Here is an 11,257-nt window from a genome sequence, read left to right as displayed (position 1 = left end):
TAGTAAAAATATGATATCAAATATTCAAACACATTCATAGATGTGCCTTGAATTGGGTTTCGCTCTGATATAAGTTTCGTAAGAAACACAGAAGTGGTTGGAAAGATATGGGCGGTTTACTAGACGGGGGTAAAAACTATCACAAACATAGACTGTCTAACACATAGACTACAAGCTCGTCATTCATGGTTGACTCTCTTCAAACACATGGCTGAATTCATCAAACGATGCGACCTCTTGCATCATATCCAAATCCCACACAAGGTGGACTTGATCGGAATCCTAACCTATTAACCCTTCAAGAAATGGGGCATCGATTCTATTGGACCCGTAAGCCCAGCAACTAAGGGAACCGAGGCTAGATACATCATCCTAGCCACCGATTACTTCAACAAGTGGGTATAAGGGAGAGCTACCGTGAAGGCCGATGCAAGATCCACCACCAAATTCTTATATTAACAAGTCATCATGCAGTTCAGATGTCCCTTAGAGTTAGCCAATGACTGAGGAACTCATTTCCTCAATGAAACGATAGCAATCCTAACTAGTGAGTTTATGATCATACATAGGAAGTCAATGCCATACTACCCTAGGGCAAATGGCTTGGTTGAGAGCTCCAATAAAACATGCCGTAAGATCATCACCTGTATTGTAGAAGCCAATCATATTGACTAGGAGCATAAGCTCATAGCAGCGTTATGGGCCTACAAAACCTCCTGCAAAGTGGCCACGCATTGTACCTCCTTCAGCCTAGCCTTCGAGGTGGAGGCGATGATGCCGATGGAGTATGTAGTGCCTAGCCTTTGTCTTACGGTTAAGGAAAGACTTATAGAGAATGTGTTAGCAGAACTGCTAGTTGACCTCAAAGGTTAGAAGAGACAAGGTTGCATGCAGCTTACTCTCTTTAGGTAGAAAAGGCCTAGCGTAAGAAGTGGTTTGACCGCAACCTCAAGAACAAGGACCTGGCAGAGGGAGATTGGGCACACCTATACACTGTCTGTAATACCAAGCACATGTTGGTAAAGTGAAAAGAAAGCACGGAGTGAACACAAACTCAGATTACTTGCATGTGGAATGAAGAAAGGTGAGGTCCCTAAGTAGGCACCTCTTACATGATCACTGACATCACTAATGACCTCTGAGCTCCACAATCATCTCCTCAATCTGCTCTTAGATTCTCTCAATCCTCCTATGTGGCTTCTACCACCACCTAACTGTGCTTATGGGCATCTAACTGTGCCTCTAGCACACACACATAGAAACCAAGGTGTGCCTGAGGCATACACCTTGAGATATCCCAACAAACCCCCCCTCAAGGGAATGCCTCAGGCTATGTCAAGGATTCATCTAGCACAAGGTGTCACATGCCATCTCATGGTGGTCATGGATCTATCAATGGCTAGGATCTCAAGCTAGCAAGGGTTCCCATGGGTGTAAGGTAAACAAAAGGGATACAAAATATCTTCCAATGGTTATCTCCCCTGCATGTACATGCACACAATGTCTGCAGGAGGTACCATGGAGAAAACACATACACATGGCCTACATCATATGGTGACCAGAGGTGTTTACAAAACACACAAAACACAATAGTTTATTTCATCCATTTTGGAGGACTATCCAGGCTGAGTACCTTGACTCAACAAAAGAGAGATCTGGAGCATACATGGAGATGATTCAAAAAGCATAATCTTCAAAGGATGCCTCATCTTGTGGAGGCACATCAACTGAAAGTAGATTGGCATTTTCTGTCTTTGTAGTTGCTTTCTTTTTGGCAACCATTATCTTGGCAATCTTCAACAAGGAAGGCATGTTGGCATTCTCTTCCTTTGTAGCATAACAAGACATTGCTTTATGATTTGGCCTTTCACATATTTTGCATAGGCAAGCCATGAGAGGGTCTAACCCAAGAATTGGGCAGTGTCTTCTCTCTTACAAGGCTAGAATAACAACTGAAAAGCTTCAAAATATAAGCATTTAATGTAGCAAAGACTTGTGATTCAATTTCAATCAATGATGCTTTCACTTATATGCTTCATAGAGGTGGCTAAATGAAAGCTTTCCAATCAAATCCAGGTATAGCAACTTAAAACAAAGCTGTAGCCACAGTTGTACTGATGCTTTTCAAAACTTCAAAACCTCAGAAATGCTAAAGTAGCATCTAATGTAGCATCACATTCACAACCTTGTCAAAACTGTCAAAAATAGAGGTCTGAACTTGGAGGGCTTGTTTCTTACTCTCCAAAGCAAAGAAAAAGGGGCTTTCTAAAGCAAAATAAAGATCTTATACCAGAGAAGATCCACTGAGGAGGAGAGGCGCAATTCCATGTCAGGTCGCCATAGCTCGCTTCTTCAAAGTCGACTAGTTTTTCTCTGTTTTCTCCTTGAATATGTAGCCATTGCTGCTCACATTTTAGCACAAGATAGCCCAAGGTATGGAGAAGCTTCCCCTAAAAGGAATTAGAGAAAGAAGGAGCAGCCACAGAGAAAATGTAGAACAGAGATTCGACAATCTGCACAAAATGGCGACCAACAGAGATGAAGATGCTTCAATTCCTTATAGCCAAAGGTCTGCCCCGTTGAGAGGTATCTCCAGCAAGAAGGGCTTGGAGAAAGGCGAAGAACTGAGGGAGAATAGGCTGTAGCAAGATTTGGGAAGGAGGAGGAGAAATTGTGAAGATGAAGAAGAAGAAGAAGAAGATGATGTGGCAGAAATGGGCTCAAGGGGGATCAAAGGGTTCTGATACCATGTTGGTAAACTGAAAAGAAAGCACGGAGTGAACACAAACTCAGATTACTTGCATATGGAATGAAGAAAGGTGAGGTCCTTAAGTAGGCACCTCTTACATGATCACTGACATCACTGATGACCTCTGAGCTCCATAATCATCTCCTCAATCAGCTCCTAGATTCTCTCAATCATCCTATGTGGCTTCTACCACCACCTAACTATGCTTATGGGCACCTAACTGTGCCTCTAGCACACACACATAGAAACCAAGGTGTGCCTGAGGCATACACCTTGAGATATCCCAACAGCGCAAGCTAAAGTACCAAGGTATGGGTCCCTACTACATGGTCGAGACCACTCCCCAAGGGTCATGCCGAATAGCCATCCTTGATGGAATGAAATGGATGGCCACCTTAACGGGAGCAAATTAAAAAGAAACTATGGGCCACTCACTCTCTCTACCCTTCAGGCCATGCATAGAGAAAAAGAACTCAAGGCCGAGGTGGCCAGGATGAAACGCCAGGCCATCGAAGAAGCGAGAGCCCATATTGCTACATTCTGACAGCATAAGCAAATGATAATACTTAAAGCAATGATTAAATAGGTGGAACGAATGAATGAGCTAATAGTAGAACCAGCTAGGTTGCTTATTCAAATGCAAGTTTCGCGCATGCGCAGCAAAGCACTTATATATCCAGGAACGAGCCATAACTTCATCTCCGGCGAGGTATGGGAAAAGCTACAGGTACTATGACATGAAGTTAGGAATAGTAAAACTTCTCACATTTTCTCTCTTCTTCTCCACATGCATGCATTTCCTCCTTTCCTATTCACCTTTATATCACAACATTATCTACCACCACTGGCAGGTCGTAACCTTCATAGTTTTTCAAAATGTTTCAAAAAGTAACTACCTAAATCAATGCTTTGAGGCCTTAAACGATTGGTTCAGATGTGCAGCTTTTAGATGGAAAACCAGATGACGCGATGGATGTGTATGATCAGCTTTAGTTCGCCACAATCGCTCAATAGAAAGGATGCGCTTTTTTTGAAGAGTAACCAAAGTTGGATTGTCAATGCTCTGAACAGGATGTCAATTCTGCAACGTATGTGGTTGGAGATGTTCTCCATCTTTTTGGAATTTGGATGAATCAACACGAACTATAAAAAGAAGAAGCACGTTTTTTAGTCATACAAAAGAATAGAATAGGCTAAGGGGGGATCTACAATCCCAAATCCTTCTATAGGCTGCATGGAGTAAAGAGATTGAGAATAGAGAAGAGAAGAGATATAGAGAAGTTATGAAGAACCTCTAAGTTCAAAGAATTGATCCACCAGCGCACATGTAAGAGGTACGGTAGATACCCTTATAATCCTAATCCGTGTAATCTAATTAGATTCATAACACTATGACGATGCGAATCCTTGCTTTTTCTTCAACATCTTCTAGGGAAGCATCAACTTCGTTCAAATTTGCCGATTGTGCAATTTGTGAGGACTGTGTTTAACCATACCCGCCGCTATTTCTTGAATGGGCCACTTCCACTGCCACTGTTTCACGCAAGGCCCAGGATAGATCATAGTCGCATATGACACCCTTGACTGGATACTTGATACTGGTGCCACACGTCACATGACATCCAAATATAGTTCGTCCAATAGCTCGCACACGACACCCTCTATGACTAGCTGCTTGATACTAGTGCCATGCGTCACATCATAGAAGTTTTGTTGCAAATCTAGTTCATGGCATAAGGTTCTTGATCAATCTCTATCTACAAATATTGCAGACAAGCAATGCAAGTCATTTCCATGTGTCGCACATAGTTTTGATACGAATTCACATTGTGTCCCAACCTCACACACGACCATCTATGTCAATGGTTTTCATATAAGGAGGAGTATTATATTTTCCAATATTGCCTATTGCAATTTCATTAAACTATCTGCATGACAAAATCACATAGATTCATATGAAGGCCATGTCAAATGGAACAAGCAAATGATGCCATTTCTAAGCTTTGAGATTACCCATTTAGCACCACAAAAAATTTGTGAGCTCTCCAAGAAGTTTTTTTTAATAATTAGACAACAAAGAGCTCGATATATTAAGCTAAGCCCTGACAAAGACATGAGACTTGCGTGGTTTCAACTATCTCTTAAAGATTCTTCTAATCTCTTGAATACTGAGTCAATGTTTGCTTGGGTGTAACCAACCGCGAAACTATTTTTGGGGCCATTTTGGGGCCGCGACGCGATGCACTTCTGGGTGAATATTTGAATTTTGCATGGACCAGCTCTCTCACCAGAACTTTCCCGATGTCATGAAGGCGCACTGGTGTAATAATGAGATGCAATCTATTTATTATAAACAATGCATAGCTCGACACACGTCATCTCTACATTGCTTCGCGCAGCGTAGTCTCTAGCCTAAGCTGCCTGACCACATATCATCCTTCTGCCATATCTTTGCCACTTGCCATTGGGAACCGCACCTATGTAGATCATTAAAATTGAAGGTTGGCTTGGAGAGACTGGTCACTGTGTTGGTTCTTGGCGTGATAATCAGACGCAATCTGTCATTCTGAACATCGCCATAGTGCAGTCTCTAGCTTGACCACCTGTTATCATGTAGCCTTTTGCCGCATCTTTGCTCGTAACCCATGCAAATCATAGGTTGGATTGGAGAGACCACTGCACTAGTTTTTGATGTAATAATGAGATGCAATATATCATTATGAGCATCGCCTCAACGCAGTTTCTGGCTTGACGACCTATCATTGCCCAGAATTCAAGGTTGTCTTGGAGAGAGGTTCTTGGAGTTATAACTATGTTACCTAATTTTATGTATTACAAGAGGAGGTCTATGACGACCAATGCATTGGCAAATAGAAGGAGATCTATGACAGCCACCACGCTGGTTCTTGAAGTTATATATTTGTGTACAAAGGAAAATATATTCCGTTGTGCAACCAAGCAAAATGCAATTGATGATACCACTAAGGTGTTGCCAATCATAGGAGTTGATAGAACTCACCAACCCTATGCATTAATGTAGTTGAAGAATAGAACATCTAACCATATGCCATGATTCAGGTTCTTCTTCAAAATTGATTAATATGCCATGATTGAGCATGTAATAAGAGGTGATGTTGTTACATATACCTCCCAATGAAGATTTGGTTAAAATTTCAACAAGTAGGGGGTGGCGGGTTAGCACCAATGCTTTCAGTATTCTTAGAGAGGGTGAGTTGTGTAGGCTGCAGATAGAGCAAAGGGCAGCTAGTGTTATGTTGCCCCTCTGGTGAATTCACTTGGGCACCACGAGGCGAGTGCATGTGGTGGGAGTGCGGTATCGAGCAATTTTTTTGCAAGCTGAAAAAGGAGAGGGGAGCACAAAAAAAGACAATTGACTAGTGCAACGAAAAAGAAAGCCCACAGAAAAAGAAGAGAGGAGGATATTCAAGGGGGGAGGGGATCCGACGTGGAGGGATGACGTGGAATTTAGAGAGGGGGAAGGAAAAAGGAGAAAATTTGGACAACGGGAAGGATAAAATTTCCACAAGCCTTTCTTTTTCAATTCTTAACAAAAAGGTTGCAAATCTCCATAGCCGTAGCTTCTGCAATCCCTCCATCCCCTCTATTTTTTTTGCCCTTTTCATTCTTCTCCCTCGCCTCCCCCCATCGCCTCCCCCGGGCCCTCCCCTCTCTCCCTCCCTTCCAACTCTATCCCAACAACCTCTCTCACTCCTAATTTGCTCCAGCATAGCTTGCGCACCCTATAGAACCGTGTCCATTCCTCCTTTTTGACCTTCTGGAATAGTCCTTGCCATCACTCGCCTCCCTTTCTACTTTTTCGGAGTTCACATCTCCCCCTGCACTGACTTATCAATTCCTCGCAGCTTCTGATAGTCTCTTCCAAGGAATTGCTTCATTTGTCAGTCTATTTTTGTACGATATTTTGATTTCATGGATTCGGCTTGCATGCTAGCGAGGATATGCATCTGAGCAATGTGGATTTGCAAGAACTGTGGCTATCATTTTTGCTCCTATCGTCCTATTCTTTCTTATTTTTGAAGTCTGTTTGCAACGCTTGGGCCTCTTGCTTACCGCATGGCATGTACAACTTTGTTTCTAGGTGAGTATGAGTATTTTGACTCATTTCATTGATGTCTTTCAATTTTCAGTGTGGGTTTGCATCTCAATGGTTTGGATCAATTGATCTAATATCTTACTGGGGTTATCACCAAAGAGTTTGGGCTCTTACATGGGCCGTCTTACATTTGGTCATGTTCCTATTTTAAGTGCTAGGAGAGGTACTTCTGAGGCTCATTGTATGTTGAGCATCGCTAGTATGACGTTATTTTGCTACAATGTCCAAGTAACTATATTAGGGAACCTCAGCGCTTCTCTTCATAAGTAATCAAGGGTGAAACAATGTTGATGGCACAATGATCCCATGGGAATGTAGGCTGAATTAATGGGCTTAAAGTTTATTCTTGATACTCTTATAAGTAATCAAGCATCAAACAATATTGATGACCACGTTTTACACAGAATGAGTGTTTTATTCAAAGGAGAACCCATGTTCATATAGAATGTGGAATACGTTACAACTGTCTGCATGAGGGCATGACATTGCACGCCTCATGTTGTTATGTAACCTAACCACAATTTAGAGTTAATAATTATTCCAAGACCCCCCCTTAACTCCAATTGTGTAGGAGAGTAACTCTATGGTTCTGTGAGGCCAATGGACTTGCAGCACTTCCAATGTTGCGGGGCTGCAAGTGATTTAGTGAAGATCTCTTCTTTCATTTCTAATGTTGGCACATAAACAATTTTGACCTGTCCATTATCTACGTGATCTTTGACAAAATGAAATTTGAGGTCGATGTGTTTTGTGCAGTCACTTTGTGAGATGTTATTAGCTATGGCGATGCAGGATTGATTGTCACACAGTGAAGAGTGAATGGGATTGTTGATTTGAATCCAGGCTCCAAGAGCATGCCCTTTAGCCAAAGACCGTCTGAAATTGCTGTGGCGGCCGCAATATATTCAGCCTCTGCAATAGACATCGCAACCATGGATTGCTTCTTGGAGTGCCAGGTAACAGGTTCGAAGGCGAGTTGATAGACAAATTCTGAAGTGGATTTTCTAGTGTCAGGATCCCCACCCCAATCTGCATCACACTAGCCAGTGACATGAACTAGTGAATTTGCCTTATAGGTTAAGCCGACATTCTAAGTGTACATCAGATATCGAAAGAGGCGCTTGACCGCCAGCCAATGTTGAGGTCCTGGGGTCTGCATATGTTGTGAAACTTGCGAAGTAGAGAAGGAGATGCTAGGGCATGTACAAGTTACAAGATCGCGTATTGCACCCACAGCGTGTCGATATGGAATGTTCTGCATCTGTTTGAAAGTTGCATCATCTTGAGGGCTCATTGTCTTTGAGAGTTTGACGTTTGAATCCATCGGGGTAGAGATTGGTTTCGCCTGATCCATTTGGAAGCGATGGAGGATTTCCAGAATGTATCGACATTGTGAGAGAGTGCCATTTAAGTTGTTCTGTCGTTGTATTTGTATGCCTAGGCAGTACTGTGCGGGGCCGTTATCTGTCATTTCAAACTCTAGGGACAGTTGAAATTTAGTCTGAAGGAGGAAATCGAGATCATTAGATGCCAACAGCAGGTCATCTACATAAAGGCCAAGAATGCAGAAGGAGACGCTTGATGTACACACTACTGTCTGAGCGTGTTTGAATGAAATTTAAATCAAGCAGGAATTGGTTTAGTCGAGGGTACCAAACTTGGGGAGATTGCTTTAGGCCATATAGGCTCTTCATCATAGGAGGTAGACCTTGTGTTCTTCATTTTTTGTGATTCTAGGGAATCGAAGAAGGATTGAGCATTACATTCCATCACACCCCTTTAATGGGAATTTCCTTCCTCTGCATCAAACCAAGAGCTTGTCGGTATTTCTCAAAAAGCTCTTTACCAAGTAGTTTGGTAAAGATATCTGCAACATTCTCTTTGCCTCGGGGGGGTCACTCATCATATGTAACCCTATCACGTGAGTTCAACAGAAGGATATTTTTTATTCCTAAAATTTATAGAAATAAATATACATAAGGGACTATTTAAAATAGTTTTGAAAAAAATTTACAGATTTGTATAGAAAAGGGGTACATTTTATTAATGAAAAAATTTACAGATAAGGGATTTTGAATATAGGCCTTGAACGCATGTGATATAGAGGGTTTATACATAGTGAACCCCCCGAGCTCTTTGCTATCACAATGCTATAGTGTGATGTCACTAAGTAACACTCTTTCTCTGTTGAAGTGCTCTCTGGCATCAATGTGCTTTGTCCCAGAGTGATATATTGGATTTTGGCCAATGCTTGATCCAATTGATTATCACAGTATATTGTTGTTGGCTTTGATTCATCAAAGTAATCTATTTTTTATAATAATTTTCTGAGCCATATAGCCTCACATGCACCTGTACTGAGTGCTCTATATTCTGCTTCAGTCGAAGACAAAGAAACAATTGGTTTTTTGTTTGACAACCATGATATAGCACCTTAACCAAGGAAAAATGCATATCCCTATGTTGATCTCCTGGTCTCATGATCTTCGGCATAGTCACCATCATAATATCCATGCAACCGTGGATGACATCCTCTGTATTCTATTCCAAATTGTCTTGTGCCTCTGATGTATCCCAAGACACTTTTGGCTACATTCGAGTGAGATTGTTTTGGATTTACCATAAACTTTGCAAGTGAACTTACTGCATAACAAATATCTGGCTATGTAATAGTCTAATATATAAGAGATCCAATGAGTACCTGTCATTGATTGTAGGCTTTTCTGAATCTTTTGTAAGTTTTAAACTCTGTTCCATGGGAGTGGCTACAATCTTGCAATCTGCCATATGAAACTTCTTCTGGAGATTGTCAACATACTCATGAATATGCTGTCTAAATCTCTCAAGAACTCAATTCCAAGACAACAATGCATAAGTCCAAGATCTTTCATGTCAAATAAGTCTTGTTTCAATTTCTTGATGAAGCTATCCTTGCATTTGCTCACAATGAGATCATCTACGTACAAAAGTGCAATAGTGATGTCTGTTAGATATTAATGCTCCACTCTCATGTAACTACGCAGGAACCAGCTAACTCTACTTGTAAGCCCCCCATATGAGGAGAAGGCATTTGAGTAGCTCGGTTATTCGGTAGGTCCTGGTTTGGACTCCTGGTTTGGACACCAGATGGGGGCCATGTGCGGCCTGATGGCTAGACGGCTTCAGATAGAGTTGGCACACTACCAACTAGGCTACATGCAAGTGTCGGAAGGCATCCCATGACTGACCGCACTGAGGGTAGATGGAGCATTTCCCAGGGCAGCCCACTCTCGAGGTGCGGGGCCCGCCGTTTGGAGCCCCAGATGATCCCAGATGGCTTTGGGCTGAATGGAAGCCGTAGGTCAGTTGCTCTATTCTACTCCACGATTCGAACGTGTGGTCGGTGGCCTATTTCAAGACCGACTTCTAGTCGATTGTTTTGGGTCGGTCTCCCAATTGGGTCTAACCAATGACTGGTGGCTATATAAGAGCAAGCCCGTGAAGCCCATAATCATCACTGGCTAGAGCAACCCTGGTTCCTTAGCATCCAGCCTCCGAGCAGCCTCTGTCTTGATGTTGCAGGTCTGGACATAACCCCATACATCTATATGTATCAAATCAGTAATACCTCGTGCTTGAGAGGTGCTTCTACCAAAGTTGGTTCGCTTTTGTTTGCCGAAGGAGCATGCTTCACAAACTTTTCCAAGAAATTGTAGAGCTTAGGAATCCTAATTGCCATATTCTGATTCCTGAGATCTAACAAGCTCTTGAAATTAACATGAGCATATCTCTTGTGCCATTTTGTAAAAAGTGGCATTTGTTGCAGTTGAGTTGACATGGCATGCATATATGGTACTGTAGCTAGCATTATGTACAAGCATCCTTCGTTGACACCTTTTGCTACAAGCTAAAATCTTTTGCTGATTGTGCATTTATCTTCGTCAAATATGACTCGGTAGTGACAAGTGGTTCTTGTTGAGCTTCGAAACATAGAGTACATCTTTCAACAATCCTTTCGTACCTATGAAATTGTTCATAGGGATAATGCCGATCCTTTGAACTAGATTCGGTGTATTGTCTATTGTGTAGATGGCATTCTTTCGACCTTCTAATGGTTTCAACTCTGTGAACCATTCCTGATGATTTGTCATATGAGATGATGCACCACTGTCGATGCACCAAGGATCCTATTCTGCTTAGTTGACTTGATAGATGAAATCCTCTTTTGAATTGCAATAAAATTGTATCAATCTTCTGTATTTCTTTGTTGGCAAGAAACATATTCCCATGTTCATTTGCAAAATGATTGTGACTAGAATGTCCACCACGATGATTTTCTCTGCCACGGTTATTCCCTCGATTGCTACTGGATTGACCACCTTGGTTGTACTGCC

Source organism: Dipteris shenzhenensis, chromosome 13 (assembly GCF_047967505.1).
Source record: "Dipteris shenzhenensis isolate YYH24624 ecotype China chromosome 13, Dip_SZ_1.0, whole genome shotgun sequence".
Taxonomy (NCBI): Eukaryota; Viridiplantae; Streptophyta; class Polypodiopsida; order Gleicheniales; family Dipteridaceae; genus Dipteris; species Dipteris shenzhenensis.
The sequence above is the reverse complement of the archived record's forward strand: the minus strand, read 5'-3'. Positions refer to the sequence as shown.